The 16,170-nt window shown below is 49.1% G+C and overlaps 1 pseudogene; it reads right to left on the minus strand.

Annotated features, from left to right (window-relative positions):
- Positions 1 to 14,233: 14,233 nt before the first annotated feature.
- On the minus strand, positions 14,234 to 15,955 carry LOC139010015 (snRNA-activating protein complex subunit 2 pseudogene; annotated as a pseudogene).
- Between the last annotated feature and the right edge of the window lie 215 nt (positions 15,956 to 16,170).

Consider the following 16,170-nt stretch of genomic DNA (forward strand, 5'->3'; position numbering starts at 1 on the left):
TCAAAGAGGAACAGAGAGGAAGAAACATCAATGATGAAAGAGAATCATTGATCGGCTGCCTCCTGCACACCCCCTACTGGGGATCAAGCCCAAACCCAGGCATATGCCCTTGACCGGAATCAAACCTGGGACCTTTCAGTCCACAGGCCAACGCTCTATCCACTGAGCCAAACTGGCTAGGGCTTAAAGAGAATCTTGGCAAGAATGAATTGTGACAAGAATTGCTCAACACGGGGCTGAGCAAATAAATGTCGTGAAGTCTGCTGAGCATCAGGTTTCTCAGAGAAAGAAAACAAACAAAAAATACAGAGAGGGGCAAGGAGAGAGCGGAAGAACGCCTCCGAACTCGTGGTTTTCACGATGTGCAGGTGGGCGGAACACGTGTGAGATGGGGCGGAGGGCTGTGTGTATGAGCATGGTATTGTTCCTGGCTCTGCTTTGAGGACTTAGGAACGGTAACATCCAGGACCAATGAGCACACACATCTGGCACCATAACTTGTTGTTTTTTAGCCTTTTCCACTAAAAGAACAAGGCTCCTTGGAGAAATGATGGGCTCTGGGTCTGGGAAAACAGACAGGTGTGACATTGAGATTTATTATACATCCTATATAATAAAGAGCTAATATGCTAATTAGACCGGATAGCGGAATGACCTTCCAGAGAGACCAGTGGGTGGGGGGGCAGGGCCATGAGGCAGCCTGGGCTCAGAGGCAGGTGGGGTGGGGTGCGAGGGCCTACTCTTGCATGAATTTCGTGCATTGGGCCTCTAGTTTATATATAGTTTTTTACCCAGGTTCTGGTACAGAGGTCCTAAAACCCTTGGAATTTCCTCAGTGATAAGAGAAATAAGGGTGTCTTTTGATGTCTCTAACAAGCCCCTCTCAGATACTCCAGAGCTCATTTTAGTCAAGGCGATGACTTTTGGAAAGCCGTGAGGATCTGGTCTAGCTGCCTGGGGAACCACCTAGTCATTACAGAGTTGTAATTTGGCCCCACCCCCATCCCAGCCTCACGGAGGGGCTGGAGATTGAGCTCTATTGCCAGTGACCAATGATTTAATCGATCATGCGAATGAAATAAAGCCGCCAGAAAAATCCAAAAGGACTGGGTTCCAGAGCTTCCGGATTGGTGAACACCTGGGGATTCAGAGAGAGTGGCACTCAGAGCATGGCAGCCCTGTACCCCTTCCCACACACCTTGCCTTTGCGTCTTTTTCTTCTGGCTCTTCCTGAATCATATAATCCTAGTAAACCTGGAATCTAGTAAGTAAACTGTTTTTCCTGAGTTCTGTAATTCACTCTAATAAATTAATCAAACCCACGTAGGGTGTTGTGGGAACCTCTCACTTACAGCTGGCTGGTCAGAAACACAGGTAACAACCTGGACTTGCAATTGGTGTGTGAAGTAGGGGGCAGCTAGACCCAAGGAGAGATATCACTTGAGGGATATTAGGCAGGAAAGATAGCTCTAGGGCATGAGGGAAAAGGGAGAGAAAAGGGAGTTTATCTCACCCACTAAACAAAGAAGTCAGCCACCTTAGTACTTGCCAAACAAGATGACCAGATGTCTGTACAAACATTCCAGAATAAGCCACAACAATGCAGAAGGGGACTTTGAAACCTACAGGGGGAAGGGTATAAAACCTCTTGAACCCTCACTGGGCACACTCTCAGACTAGCTGAGTTGCCCACTTATGCTTTATGTCAAGTGTATTCTTTTTAAAAAAAATTTTTTTAATTGATTTCAGGGAGGAAGGGGGAGAGAGAGGATAGAAACATCAATGAGGAGGCCCTAACCGGTTTGGCTCAGTGGATAGAGCGTCAGCCTGCGGACTCAAGGGTCCCAGGTTCGATTCTGGCCAAGGGCATGTACCTTGGTTGCGGGCACATCCCCAGTGGGGAGTGTGCAGGAGGCGGCTGGTCGATGTTTCTCTCTCACCGATGTTTCTAACTCTCTATCCCTCTCCCTTTCTCTCTGTGAAAAATCAATAAAATATATTTTTTTTAAAAAAACATCAATGAGGAGAATCATTGATTGGCTGCCTCCTGCAGACCCCACACTGGGGATCGAGCCCACAACCCAGGCATGTGCCCCAACCTGGAATTGAACTGTGACCTCCTGGTTCATAAGTTGATGCTCAACCACTGAGCAATGCCAGCTGGGCTCAAGGGTATTTGTAATAAATTTGCTTTCTTTGCTTCAACACTGCTGTCACTCATCCGAAGTCTTTCTTGCAAGATTGACAAGAGCTGAGGAGAGAACAGCCCCCACCTCTGACTCAGGGGCTGCCAGGTAACATTAACATGCTACTACTTGTCTTGAGAACCATAGAGGCTGTGCCGGAGGCCACCCAGGAGGCCAGACCACTCAGAGTAGACACTTGTCCCCTTCCAGCTCTGCCCATGACTCTTTGACAAGTTTATAAAAACAGAGCATGATATATTTAGTTTTTCCTGCTGTTCACATGTCCCATGCAGCTATCCCTCAGAACTGTGACAGGTGAATCATGGTACGGATCCCTATCCAGTGTGCAAACACACCTGTGACATATCTGGCTGTGAGGCTTCTGCCTGAAGCAGCCTGGGCACAACTAAAGCACAAAGGCTATCAGAGCTAAGAGAGGATCTTGACCTCCACTGGGAGGGCGAGGAGAACAAATCAAGTTATCATTGGCCCTGCGGGAATCTTACATGGAAGACAAAGACCCCAGAGACATGGACCAGGCGCTCCCACACATTGTTGGTGGCTTATAAGTTGATGCAGCCGTTTTGAGGTCAATTTTGGGAATGCCAACCAATTTCTAAACGTGAACATCCTCCGACCAGCGGTTCCACATCCAGGATCTGTCCTACAGAAATGTTCACACAAGCACCTGAGACAAAGGATGCTCACAGCACCCGTGTGAAAACATAGACCCACTTGCCAGTAGGAGGATAAATAGGTTGAAATGGCCTATTCGTACTTCGGGGACTACCGCACCCTAAGTTTTTGTGGTGTACCTCAATTTCTTCAGGGAGAACATATTGCTTATGTTATTGAAAATGTGAGCCAATGCTTCTTTCCTTTCTGCTTCAATGGTAAACAAGCACCAGAAAATCCTTTTAAAATATACAAAAGGAAGCCATCTGATGGACATCTTAGCACTCAGGGGCAGTGACGTGACTTCTTTTGTCCTCTGAGTGCTCAAATCGCTGCCTGTGATCGCCTCTGCGGAATGCTTTCTTGTTCCTCTACAGCATCTTGGGTAGAGCTCATAGTGTTCATATAACTTTCATTGTTCAATGATCTGTCCAGTTTGCAAACTCTTGTTTCCTATTCAATACGAACAGTGAAGAGGGAGTCGTTCTGCCTCTGGAAACCCTTTCCTCCCTCTGTGCTGATGTAAGGAGAGATGCAGCCATAACTTCCCAGGGCCAGCCCCACTGCTCAGCTCCCCAGTGTCGCTGAACACCTCACCTCTACTCCACCTGCTCACAGGACACCCCAATGCTCCTGTGATGCTCGCCCTCACCTGCAGAGGGCGTGCTTGGGAAGGATGCAGCAAAGTGGCTCGGGTTGGCCAGGTTTCCAGACGATCTTTGACCCCCACCAAACTCCCACGCTGTGTGTGTGCCTGCTGAGTCGGGGTTGGGTGGGCTCCTCTGGGCAGATCAACAATCCTATCAAACAAGATGCCAGGCTCCTCTTCTTGCAAGCATCCCCCAAAGTTACATTTGATTCTTCTAGGGTCGGCTTAGGGCAGTGGCAAGTACTTCCACTTGTGGAGGGCAGGAAATTGCTTCTGGAATGTTCCACCACCCCAGGCCTCCAACGGACGCCAGTCTCCCCATCCCACACTCCGAAAAGGAAATCAGTTCCTTTTGTGCCACTTATTTCACATTTATTTCTTTTATTTATAGCTTATGGTCAATGCCAATCAACTCCATAAAGTGAAACATTATTAAAAAATTAAAGCATTATGATGCAAAAAGCATAAAAGCAGGCTCAGAGGCACACTCGGCCGCAGGAGACCCAGCGGCTGCTTCAGACAGAGGATGCCTCGGCCGTCACTGTGTGCACATTCGAACCAAAATCTGTATCTAAAAATGTTTTTCCCATCGAAACTGTTGTTACTCTGATTCTTAACGGTTAAAGCAGGTATTTTCAGAAAGAATTTAAAAGAATGATTACAAACTTAATCCTGCTGGTGCCCGACCAGCCTTCCTCCAGCAGGGGCGTCCTCATGTCTGGTTTGGCTTCTGAGGCTCCGGGCCGGGCCTTCACCCCCACCCCCACCCCCACCGCTGCTGGCAGCTCCACCCCGGCTCCAGGCAGCATTCTGGCTGTGGCGGCACCTGCTTCCAAAGTCCTGGCCTGGAACCCCGTCCCACAGGGGCCAAGGCTCAGGAACGCCCCCGCAGTGCTGAGACTGGGGGGGCTCCTCCTCCAGCCAGCGGACCCCTGCATACTGGCTGCCACAGTTTACATCGGGCTGAGGAGCTTCTACTGTCTTTGTCTTTCCCAGCAGCAATTTGGAGATTTTGGAGATAAAGGTCCAGAAACAGGTCATTGTCTCTGTCACTGCCGCTGCCTCCCTGGGGGAGTCTCCAAACCTCCCCGGAGGTGATCTTGCAGAAGCGCTGGTCAGCGAGAGACCTGGGAGAGCCTGGGACTGGGAAACAGAGAAGCAGTAGGTGAGCTGGGCAGCTTGCGGGGAGGGGCGGAGGAGGGGGAGAGAGTAAGGGGGTGGCTGGAGTCCTCACGGGGCCTGAAGCTAGTTTCAGAAGGGTGAACGCAAGCAAGTGGGGGCCCAGCTCTCATCTGCCTTCTAACCTGGGAGCTCAAGCCTCATTGTAAGGCCAGGTACTTACTTAGCTGCTTTGTAAACTTTTCAAGTTGTCACCGTCTTGCTGAACAGGGTGCTCACAGTAGATCTAAGAGGCAAGAGAAAGAACCAGGATCGTTAACACCAAGCAGGGCCAATACATGGAAGTGGGATGCTTATGTGGAATTAGGTCCTTCTGTGGGCATTTCTAGGAGGGACCCCGAGATGCAGTAAAAAAGGATCCGACACTTCAGGCTTCTGCTCTGCGATGCAGAGAGCTGGGAGCATCACTCTTATCCTTACGACAAGGAAAGAACTGGATAAACTAAAAGCGATGACTCTCCTTAGGTCCATCAGAGATTTGGGGTCACAAGGCAAACGGTTGCCTTGAAAACCAGAGACAGGCCCTGGCTGGTTTGGCTCTGTGGATAGAGTATCAGCCTGCGGACTAAAGGGTCCGAAGTTCCATTCCAGTCAAGGGCACTTGCTGGGGTTGCAGGCTAGATCCCCAGTAGGGGGCGTGCAGGAGGCAGCTGATCAATGATTCTTTCTCATCATTGATGGTTCTATCTCCCTCTCCCTTCCTTTCTGAAATCAATAAAAATAAAAACAATGATTAATATGCTAAGGATTGTCATGGAAAAAGTGGATAACATTGCAAGAAAAATGGATAATGTAAGCAGAGAGATTGAAACTCTGAGAAGCAAAGAGCCTCTAAGTTTGAGACTGGGGATAGAAACTTCCCAAACTGAAATACAAAGAAAAAAGTGAAAGAAAACAAAAACAGAACAGAATATTCAAGAACTGCAGGACAAATACAAAAGGTATAACATATGCATATAAGAATACCAGGAGAACCAAGATGGCGGCATAAGGTATAGACCTGTGCGTGCTGCCTCCCACAACAACATCGAAACTGCCAACTATAGGGCAAACAGCTATCATACGGAACCATGGGAAAGCTGGCCCAGTGGAAGCTCTACAATTGGAAGGAAAGAAAGAAGAGCAATGAGACTGAGTAGGATGTGCAGAGACACCAAGTACAGAGCCCAACCCAACAAACTGCAGATTTCAACTCCTCGCATAGAAAGAAGAGCATTGAGACTGATTAGGATGTGCAGAGGCACCAAGTACAGAGCCCAACCCAACAGGCTGCAGATTTTGGCTCCTTGCATCCGGGAGGGACGCGCTCGGGGGGTGGAGTCGGGTTCGGGGGAGGCCGGGGCCGGCCCAGCTGGGCCGGCAATGTGGAACCGCTGTACCAGCAGGCGCACAAGCACGTTCACCGGTTCTAGTCTCACGTGGGACGCTGGGGGACCGCAGATGGACACAGTCTGTGCACTTGGTGGAGGGCGAAGTCTAAGCAGGCATGCCGGATGTTCAGCCACCAGGAACACCTGGAGATTTTGTCTGGTGGGGAGCCGCCCGGCAGGGGACAGAGTGCCAAACTTCGTGTTACCCCGGTGAGGTTGGGACAGCTCTCGTGAGGCCGATAAGGCCCCGGTGAGGCTGGGACAGCCCCAGTGAGTTTGAAACGGCCCCAGTGAGGTTGAAACGGATAATGGGGACCAGTATAGACTGATGAACAGGGGGAGATGCAGAGGCAGAGCAGCATTGAACAGACTGTCAAACTACAGTGGGAAGCCTGGGGAGGGTTTGGGGGGGTGTTAAGAGATCAACCAAAGGACTTATATGCATGCATATAAGAATAACCAATGGCTGAACCGGTTTGGCTCAGTGGATAGAGCGTTGGCCTACGGACTCAAGGGTCCCAGGTTCCATTCCAGCCAAGGGCATGTACCTTGGTTGCGGGCACGTCCCCACTGGAGGGCATGCAGGAGGCAGCTGGTCGATCTCTCTCATCGATGTTTCTAACTCTCTATCCCTCTCCCTTCTTCTCTGTAAAAAATCAATAAAATATATATATTTTTAAAAAATAATAACCAATGAACACAAGACACTAGGGGGTAGGGGGGGCCAGGGGAATGTCAAGGGGGGTGGGAAGGAGACATATGTAATACTCTTTGTAATACTTCAAGAAATAAAACTTATTAATAAAAAAAAAGAATACCAAAGGAGAATTATGCTCAGTGAAATAAGTCAGACAGACAAAGACATGCCATGTGGTTTCACCTGCATGTGGATTCTAAAGAAAAAATAAATGAACAAAAAAACTGAAAAAAACCCTCATAGATGCTGAGAACATTTTGATGGTTGCCAGAGGGGAGAGGGAGTGGGGGCAGAGGTAAAAAGGTGAAGGGATTAAAATGTGCAAATAAAAACTGTGTCAGGGATGTAAAGTACAGCATGAGAATACAGTGAAAAATATTATAACAACTATGTATGGTCGTAGGTGGATACTAGACTGATTGGGGGATCACTTCATAAGTTACATAAGTGTCTAAATCACTATGTTAACCACCTGAAACTAATATAACATTGTATGTCAATTGTAATTGAAAAATAAAAAAGTTATTTTAAAAAATACCAAAAGGAGGAGAAAAAGAGAAGGGAACAAAATAAATATTTGAAGTAATAATGGCTAAAATTTTATGCACATTAATAACAGCAAACTACACATCCAGGAAGCTCAGAGAATACCACATAAGATAAAAGACTAAAAATCTATACCTAGGGCCCGGCCCGCATAGCTCAGTGGTTGAGTGCCGACCTATGAAACAGGAGGTCATGGTTCGATTCCCAATCAGGGCACATGCCCAGGTTGTGGGCTCGATCTCCAGTTGGGGAGGTGGGGGGCAGAAGGCAGCCCATCAATGATTCTCTCTTGTCCTTGATATTCCTATCTCTCCCTCTCCCTTCCTCTCTGAAATCCTATATAATAAAAGGCTAATATGCAAATCAACTGAATGGCAGAATGACTGGTCGCTATGATGTACACTGACCATCAGGGGGCAGATGCTCAATACAGGAGCTGCCCCCTGGTGGTCAGTGAACTCCCACAGGGGGAGCACCACTCAGCCAAAAGCCCTGAGCCGAACTCACCGCTGTGAGCACAGAGGCAGAGGAAGGAGCCTCTCCTGCCTCCACAGCATTAAGGATGTCCAATGGCTCCCAGACTGCAAGAGGGTGCAGGCTGGGCTGAGGGACACCACCCCCCCGAGTGTGCAAATTTTGTGCACTGGGCCTCTAGTCAATAATACAAATATATCTTTAAAAAATAAAATAGCCCTAACTGGTTTGGCTCAGTGGATAGAGCATTGGCCTGTGGACTGAAGGGTCCCAGGTTCGATTCTGGTCAAGGGCATGTACCTTGGTTGTGGGCACATCCCCAGTAGGGGGTGTGCAGGAGGCAGCTGATTGATGTTTCTCTCTCATTGATGTCTCTAGCTCTCTATCCTTCTCTCTTTCTCTCTGTAAAAAATCAATAAAATATATTTTTTAAAAAATAAAATAAAGTAAAAATCTACACCTAGTCCTATCATATTCAAATTGCAGAAAACCAAAGACAAAAAGGAAAATCTTGAAAGAAGTCAGAGGGAAAGCATCTTACCTATGGAGAAATAAAGATAAGAATTGCATCAGAGTTCCTGTCATAAACCGTGCAAGCAAGAATTGAGTGAGGCGAAATATTTAGTGTGGAAAGACAAAACCACCAACCAAGAATTCTTTATCCACAACAAATAATCTTAAAATTTATGTGGAACCACAAAAGACCCAGAATATCCAAAGCAATCTTGAGAAAGAACAAATTTATAGGTGTCACACTCCCTGGTTTTAAACTACATTGCAAAGCTATAGTAATTAAAGCAGTATGGCACAGGCACAAATCAGACACACAGATCAATGGAACACAATAGAGAGCCCAGAAATAAACTCTCACTTACATGGTCAATTAATCTATGACAAAGGAGACAAGAATGTACAATGGAGAAATGAGAGTCTCTTCAACAAGAGGTACTGGAAAAACTGGACAGATAAATGAAAAAAGTGAAAATGAACCATTCTCTTACAACATATACAAAAATAAATTTAAAATAGATTAAATACTTAAATGTAAGACATGGAACCATAAAAGTCCTAAATAAAACATAGAAAGTAAACTCTTTGACATCACTTTTAACAACACTTTTTTTAATATCTCCTTGGGCAAAAGCAACAAAAGCAAAAATAAATAAATGGAAATATATCAAACTAAAAAGCCTCTGCACAGTAAACCATTAACAAAAGGAAAAGACAATTTACTGAACAGAAGGAGATTCTTGCAAATAGCCCATAAGGTATTAATATCCAACATATATAAGGAACTCCTACAACTCAGTAACAAAAATATAAATAAACAATGCGATAAAAAGAAGGGCACAGGAATGAAGAGACATTCCTCTAAAGAGTACACACAGATGGCCAGCACATCTAAAAAGATGCTCAAGCCCTAGCCGGTTTGGCTCAGCGGGTAGAGCATTGGCATGCGAACTAAAAGGTCCCAGGTTTGATTCTGGTCAAGGGCATATGTCTGGTTTGTGGGCTCAATAAAAAAATAAAAAATATGCTTAAGCCCTAGCTGGTGTGGCTCAGTGGATAGAGCATCGGCCACAGATTGAAGAGTCCTGGGTTCAATTCCAGTCAAGGACACATGTCCAGGTTTGGGGCTCGATCCCCAGTGGGGGCTGTGCAGGAAGCAGCCAATCAATGATTCTCATCATTGATGTTACTATCTCTCCCTTCATCTCTGAAATCAATAAAAATATATTTTATTTTTTAAAAAATATATTTTATTGATTTTTCACAGAGAGGAAGTGAGAGAGATAGAGAGTTAGAAACATCGATGAGAGAGAAACATCGATCAGCTGCCTCCTGCACACTCCCCACTGGGGATGTGCCCGCAACCCAGGTACATGCCCTTGACTGGAATCGAACCTGGGACCTTTCAGTCTGCAAGCCGACGCTCTATCCCAGGGGTGGGCAAACTTTTTGACTCGAGGCCCACAATGGGTTCTTAAACTGGACCGGAGGGCCGGAACAAAAGCATGGATGGAGTGTTTGTGTGAACTAATATAAATTTAAAGTAAACATCATTACATAAAAGGGTAAGGTCTTTTTTTTTTTTTTTTTTTTTAGTTTTATTCATTTCAAACGGGCTGGATCCAGCCCGCGGGCCGTAGTTTGCCCACGGCTGCTCTATCCACTGAGCCAAACCGGTTTCGGCAAAAATATATTTCAAAAACACAATGAGATATCACCTCACGCCTATCAGAATGGCTACTATCAAAAAGTCAACAAATAACATGAATTGACAAGAATGTGGAAAAAAGGAAACCCCTGTGTGCTGTTGGTGGAACTGCAACTTGGTGCAGCCACTACAGAAAACAGTGTGAGGAATAGAACAACCCGATGACCCAGCAATTCTGTTTCTGGGGGACTGTGTGAAGGGAGCAGTGTTACCCAAGGGGCAACAGGAAACCATGGAAAATTAGTCACACCCACAATTCAAATCAGGTCTCCACTGCTAAGTATTCATTCAGGATGCAGAATTTAGAACATGAACTGTCTGGATATAAAGAGTGTGTAGGGAGACAGGTCATTTCTCAGGTCTCAGCAAAAGGGATGGTGTCTTGGAGGGCGGCAAGAGCCCATATCCCCCCTCCCACAGCAGCCTACTCCCACCATCACAGGGAATGGTGACTCCATTCTTCCTGTCCCTCAAAACACAGCCTCTGTGTCATCCCTGATTCCTCCTTCTCACATCCCAACCTAGTCTGTCAGCAAATTCTGTCAGTTTCACCTTCCAAATAAACCCAGAATTGGACCACTGAGACATCACAATCAGCTGTGGAGGGCAGCAGCAGCCCCCGCTGGCCTCACTGCCTCAGGCCAAATCCACTTTGACAAGCTCCCCCTCAGGGCTGCCCACCCGCCCTGCAGCCTCTAGCATAGAGTAGGCTCACCATCACTTCATTCCCAGACAATTCAGGACTTGCCCTGGTCAGCAAGGCCAGGTTGACATTGGGGACTGGGTGGCTCAGTCTGAGGAAAGCAGAGCATGTCACTCAGCTTAAGTCGAGTTTGCAGCCAGTCTCACCCTGGCTAGTATTTGGTCATCACCCACCTTCCTGGAGATGCTCCTGTAGTTCTAGGGCAGTGGTTCTCAACCTGTGGGTTGCGACCCCTTTGGCGGTCTGTTGGGGTCCAACCCCAGCAGGTCCGGGGTTCCCAAAGGTGTGGACAGAGTCGGCGAAGAAGGAATGACACAGAGGCTGCGTTCAGTTGATCAGCAGCCTAGCCAGGTTCTGTCATTTATTGTCTTTTTTAAAAAATATATATTTTATTGATTTTTTTACAGAGAGGAAGGGAGAGGAATAGAGAGTTAGAAACATCGATCAGCTGCCTCCTGCACACACCCTACTGGGGATGTGCCTCCAACCAAGGTACATGCCCTTGACCGGAATCGAACCCGAGACCCTTCAGTCCCCAGGCTGACGCTCTATCCACTGAGCCAAACCAGTTAGGGCACGTCATTTATTGTCTTGTTACATCTGTATTTGTACCAGTTGACTTTAATCCTGTCAATTTCTATTCCAAAGGTTAGGGCATTTCTTATCTCCATTCCAGGGAGTAAAGATTAAGTAGCTTAAGCGTGATTGTTCGTAGTTACTGTGATTAACTACCCGTCTGGCACTTAGGGAGGGGATAAAATCCCTTAACTAACTTCAGGGAAAAATCCCTACCTGGGGAGACAACCTTTCTCAGAGAGGTGACCCTGGTTAAAACACATAGCACCAAGAAGGGGAGCAAACATATTAAGAACAGTATGCCATATACGCCACATCCCTTGAAACATGTGCTGTGCAGATGTTTCTTCCCTGCAGCGACTGTGTCAAACAGCAAGGATGGACTGGCTTCCGGCAGTGGTCGAACGACCCTTTCACAGGGGTCACCTAAGACCATCCTGCATATCAGATATTTACATGACGATTCATAACAGTAGCAACATGACAGTTATGAAGTAGCAACGAAAATAATTTTATGGTTGGGTCACAACATGAGGAACTGTATTTAAAGGGCCAGAAGGTTGAGAACCGCTGTTCTAGGGTCACGTGGACCGTCAGACGGAATCCCATAGCATTCATTTCCTACTGGAGCCACTTTCACGGGGAATTCCGTTTCTGCTCACTCCCATGTCCCATTTGTGGGCTCAGCGTCTCCTCCAGACTCTGGAATTGGATGAGGCTCCTGGGGTGCTCTCGGCAGAGGAGTCTTGAATCGCTGTGTCAACCAACCAGTCACAAAGACAACGGCTGCTTTCCTGACAGCCCCGGGGCACCCCCTCCACAAGCTTCCTCCAAGACTTTGTCGGGCATCTGCGGTTAGTGGGCTGAAGGGGGAGCCCTGATCGGAACCCGCTACCTGCCAGGCACTGGGACGAAAGACAAATGCTGCTTCCAAGGAGTGTCCCGCCTGAGGGACAGCTGCAGACCATCACAGCCACCTCTGAGGCCGGACAGGTGAAGCCGGGACCAGCGGGGCGGGGTGCGGAGCTGGGAAGCCCCCACAGGAGGCAGCCCTGGAACCTGGTCCCCACCCTTCAGGGCAGCGCTTCAGGTGCCCCCAGGCTTGTCAGGGCGTTCTGATGCAGGTGGGCCGAAGTGGAGCCCTGGTACCGACTCAGGTGGGCCTGTTTGGGAGCCTGGAGAGTCGCTGCGGTGGGTGGGGTAGGGGAGCGACCAGCTGATGGTCATTACCGCTCCCTGGAAGGTCTGCAGCCCCAGAACAACTCCCAGCATTGGCCGGCCCGGGGCGCGGGATGTGGGGTGTGCGAGGCGTGTACATGGGTACAACCCAGTGAGACCAAAGGGCAGCCCGCGTGACAGGGGTCCCCAGGCGAGTGTAAAAGGAGACACTGTCCTAGATGTTCTCGGGGGTGAAGGGGCTGTGCAGAGGGACCTGTACCCTGACCCCTTCTCTAGAGCAGATTCACTCCTCCTCCACGCGTCCCTCCCCGGGGCCTGACAGCCTGGGTGCGGCTCTCACCAGCCCTCATCCCCACGCCGGCTCTGACTCCCTGATTCATCCCACCTTAGCTGAGAGCCCCCCCAGCTGCCGCTCTCTGAGCCACAGAGACAAGCAGGAGACGCCTTGGGGATTAGAGCTGAGGGCTTGATTGTTTTTTACTAACCTTCATGGAGAATTTCAGAACAAGGAGCAGAAACATCTCAGGGAGCCACCCCACGGCCAGATGAGGGCAGGACCTGCCGGTGTCAAACTCCAGGACGGACTGACTCCCCCTCCATTGATGATTTTTCTGAGAAAAATAGTTAGGAAGATGCTCAGCAGGTGGAAGGCGAGAGAAAGGCCGAAGACCCAAGGTCAGCGGGACAGGGACTGCGGGAGGAGGCCTGTGCTGCTGCAGGAAGACGGCAGTTCCCTGGGGGCAGGAGACGGGAGAGCATCACGGGGCAGTGGTGGGAGGTAGTCACCCAGTGCAGGAGCTGCCCGGGCTGGAGGCTGCGCGCCAGAAGCTGTGGGGCGGGCTAGGGGGAGGTCGGAGGACGGCAGAATTTGGTTTTGTACCTTCTTAGCCTTTACTGAAATTAGAGGGCCGTGAATGGGGCTTTTCCCTCAGGAGTTGGTACCTCTCCTTTCTCCACGGGCCCCACCCCTCCACCCCAAGGCGGCAGAAGGCTGTTGGAGGCAACTGCTGCCATCATTGGGCTCACCTGCTCCGCTGTCCTCCCAGAGGCTTCTGGGAAAGTGGCTTCCTGAGCCCACGCCTGATGCACTACATCAGAACCTCTGGAGGTAAATCCCCCAATGCACTCCAGCAAAAAGCAACCCGGGCCCTAGCCAGTGTGGCTCAGTGGATAGAGCGTCGGCCTGGGGACTGAAGGCTCCCAGATTCCAGTCAGGGCACATGCCCGGGTTGTGGGCTCATCCCCAGTAGGGGGCGTGCAGGAGGCAGCTGATCGATGATTCTCTCTCATCATTGATGGGTGGCTTTTAAGTGTGGTCAATCTGAAGATACCCATGGTCAAGGCCCTGAGCGTCCATCTGGGCCTTTCTGGGCCTTTCTCCAGCTTCGTGACAATGCGCTGGGGAGAGCGCTATACAGCATTCTGCTGCTTTCCCAGGCAAACCAGCCATCTCAGCTTCCTCTCCCGCCTCTAGGATTTGAGCGGTGGGTAGAGGTCATCGCAAGCAATAGTTTAAAATGTTGGCTGCTTTTCAGAATCATGTGGTGTCTTTCTAAGAGTTGCCGTGGTCCATAGACCAATGGAAGTGCCAGCCTTCAGCTGGGACACAGATCCACACATGAAAGGAGTGAGGTGACGAGGGGGCAGTCAGGAGGAGACTTGGCCCCAGCCCACCTTACCACAGACTCCTTCTCAGAATAATTGGTAAAAACACAAATACATAGAAAATAAAAAGAAATGCCATTATATTCACATAGACTAATAAAAAATTAACAGTTTATTAGGTGAGCCAGTTTTCCATGTCACTAACAACAGTAATTTCAACCAGATATAATACTGTACTTATTGTACTGTAAATAAGATATAGCAGTGGGTCTAATGAATGATATCATTTCAAAAGAGTGATAAACAATATTTCAAGATGTCTTCAGCAGCCGCAATGTAATCTCAATGTAATGTGACAGCTGGCATTTCTTTTGGTGACAAGTCATAGTGCTACAGTGATTGGTTGCTTCCATTCATAACTTCCAGAGAGCATCGCCTCCTGCTGGCCGTTGTTATGAATGCAAGCCCTCAGGCCCCACCCCAGATGGCTGTATCTCCCTCTTCCATAGGAAGAGCCAGCTCCACCCCCTTTCCATCTAAAGTAGAATGGTTTTCAATATGTGAGAATTTGGTAAGTGGAAGGTTATCTCATGTTAAAAAGGAAATTAAAAGCCCGGCTGGTGTGGCTCAGTGGAACAGAGCAGAGAACCCAGAAATGGGCCCAAGCCATTATGCTCAATTAGTATTGGACAACGGAGGCAAGAACATACAACGGAGAAGAGACATTCTCTTCAATAAATGGTGTTGGGATAATTGGACAGAGACATGCAAAAAAAAAAAAAAATGAAACTACACCAACTTACATCATACACAAGAATAAATTCAAAATGGATAAAAGACTTAAATGTAAGTCATGAAACCATAAAAACCTTAAAAGAAGAAAACATAGGCAGCAAAAATATCAGACATTTCATGGAGCAGAATTCTCACTGATACAACACCAAGGGCAAGGGAAACATAGGAGAGAATAAACAAATGGGACGACATCAAACTAAAATTGTCCTGCACAGCAAAAGAAACCATCCTCAAAATGAAAAGGGTTGGGAGATCATATTGCCCTAGAGCCAGTCCCACAAACCTCACCTCCTGGTCCCAGGTTCCCACCGCTGGGGGCAGACTGGGGGGGGCGGGGCCATCAGATGTAGGTATGTATCCATCATATGCTCAACCAGGGCTGCACAGGGCAGGTGAGACAGCTCCTCAGGAAGTGACATGAGCAGGTGGAGGACCACAGCTGACTCAGCGGGGGAAAGCGCAGGGCCATGGCAGCCGTGGGACATGGATGACAGGTACTTGTAGATCTTTTCAAAATCCACTTCGAGGTCTCCCTCAACAGAGCGGCCAGCAGCTGCTTCAGGGGTGGGGCCAGCAGCCTCAGGGCGGGTTCTCTTGTCTGCTAGGGGTGTTAAGGGGCAGTAGTTTTCCATGTGCCTGCGTTGGCTTGGACGGCTTGGAGTACAGGAGGCTGACGGGCTCCACGGCCATGATGGTGAGCGCCTGTGAGAAAACCACAGTCAGAGCTTCCTCCGGGGGCCTGTGACCTTCTGAGCCAGGTCCGTCCACACCTCGACGGGAGCTGGGGGCTGTGTTTCCCGACGCCTTGGACCCTTTAGGCCACCTGGATGCACCTTCTGAATGGCTTCCCGGGCCACACGGTTCTTGAACTGCTGGCGGAAATCCCGAATCTGGGCCTCGCGCCGGCCCCGGGCAGCTCCCCGGCCAGCTCCCCGGCCAGCTCCCCGGCCAGCTCCGCGACGTCCGGCCCCGGCTGGCCCCGCCGCGTCTGCCGGAGTCAGAGCAGCTGCCGCTTCCCGAGGGCGCTCCAGACGGCGCCAAGGGCCACGTCGCCCCGATAGCGCGCCCCGGGGGGCGGGGGGCAGCCTTGGTGGAGGCTTCATGCTGGCGAAGGCGGAGTTGGCGGGCCAGCCCCGCCCCTGGGGGCGGGGTTACGGAGCCCGCTGGGGCCCGCAAAGCACTAAAGTTGCGTGTTTTTTTTTTATTTTTAAAATTCAAGTTTTATTCTTTTTTTTGGCACCATAGTAAATAATTCCTAGAGCGGGTCACTTCAACAGTACCAGGGAACCTCCTCAAACACCCCATTCCCCACACATGA

This window comes from Myotis yumanensis, unplaced genomic scaffold (genome assembly GCF_028538775.1).
Source record: "Myotis yumanensis isolate MYYU_CA2020_CCGP unplaced genomic scaffold, mMyoYum1.0.hap1 SCAF_5, whole genome shotgun sequence".
NCBI classification, from domain to species: domain Eukaryota; kingdom Metazoa; phylum Chordata; class Mammalia; order Chiroptera; family Vespertilionidae; genus Myotis; species Myotis yumanensis.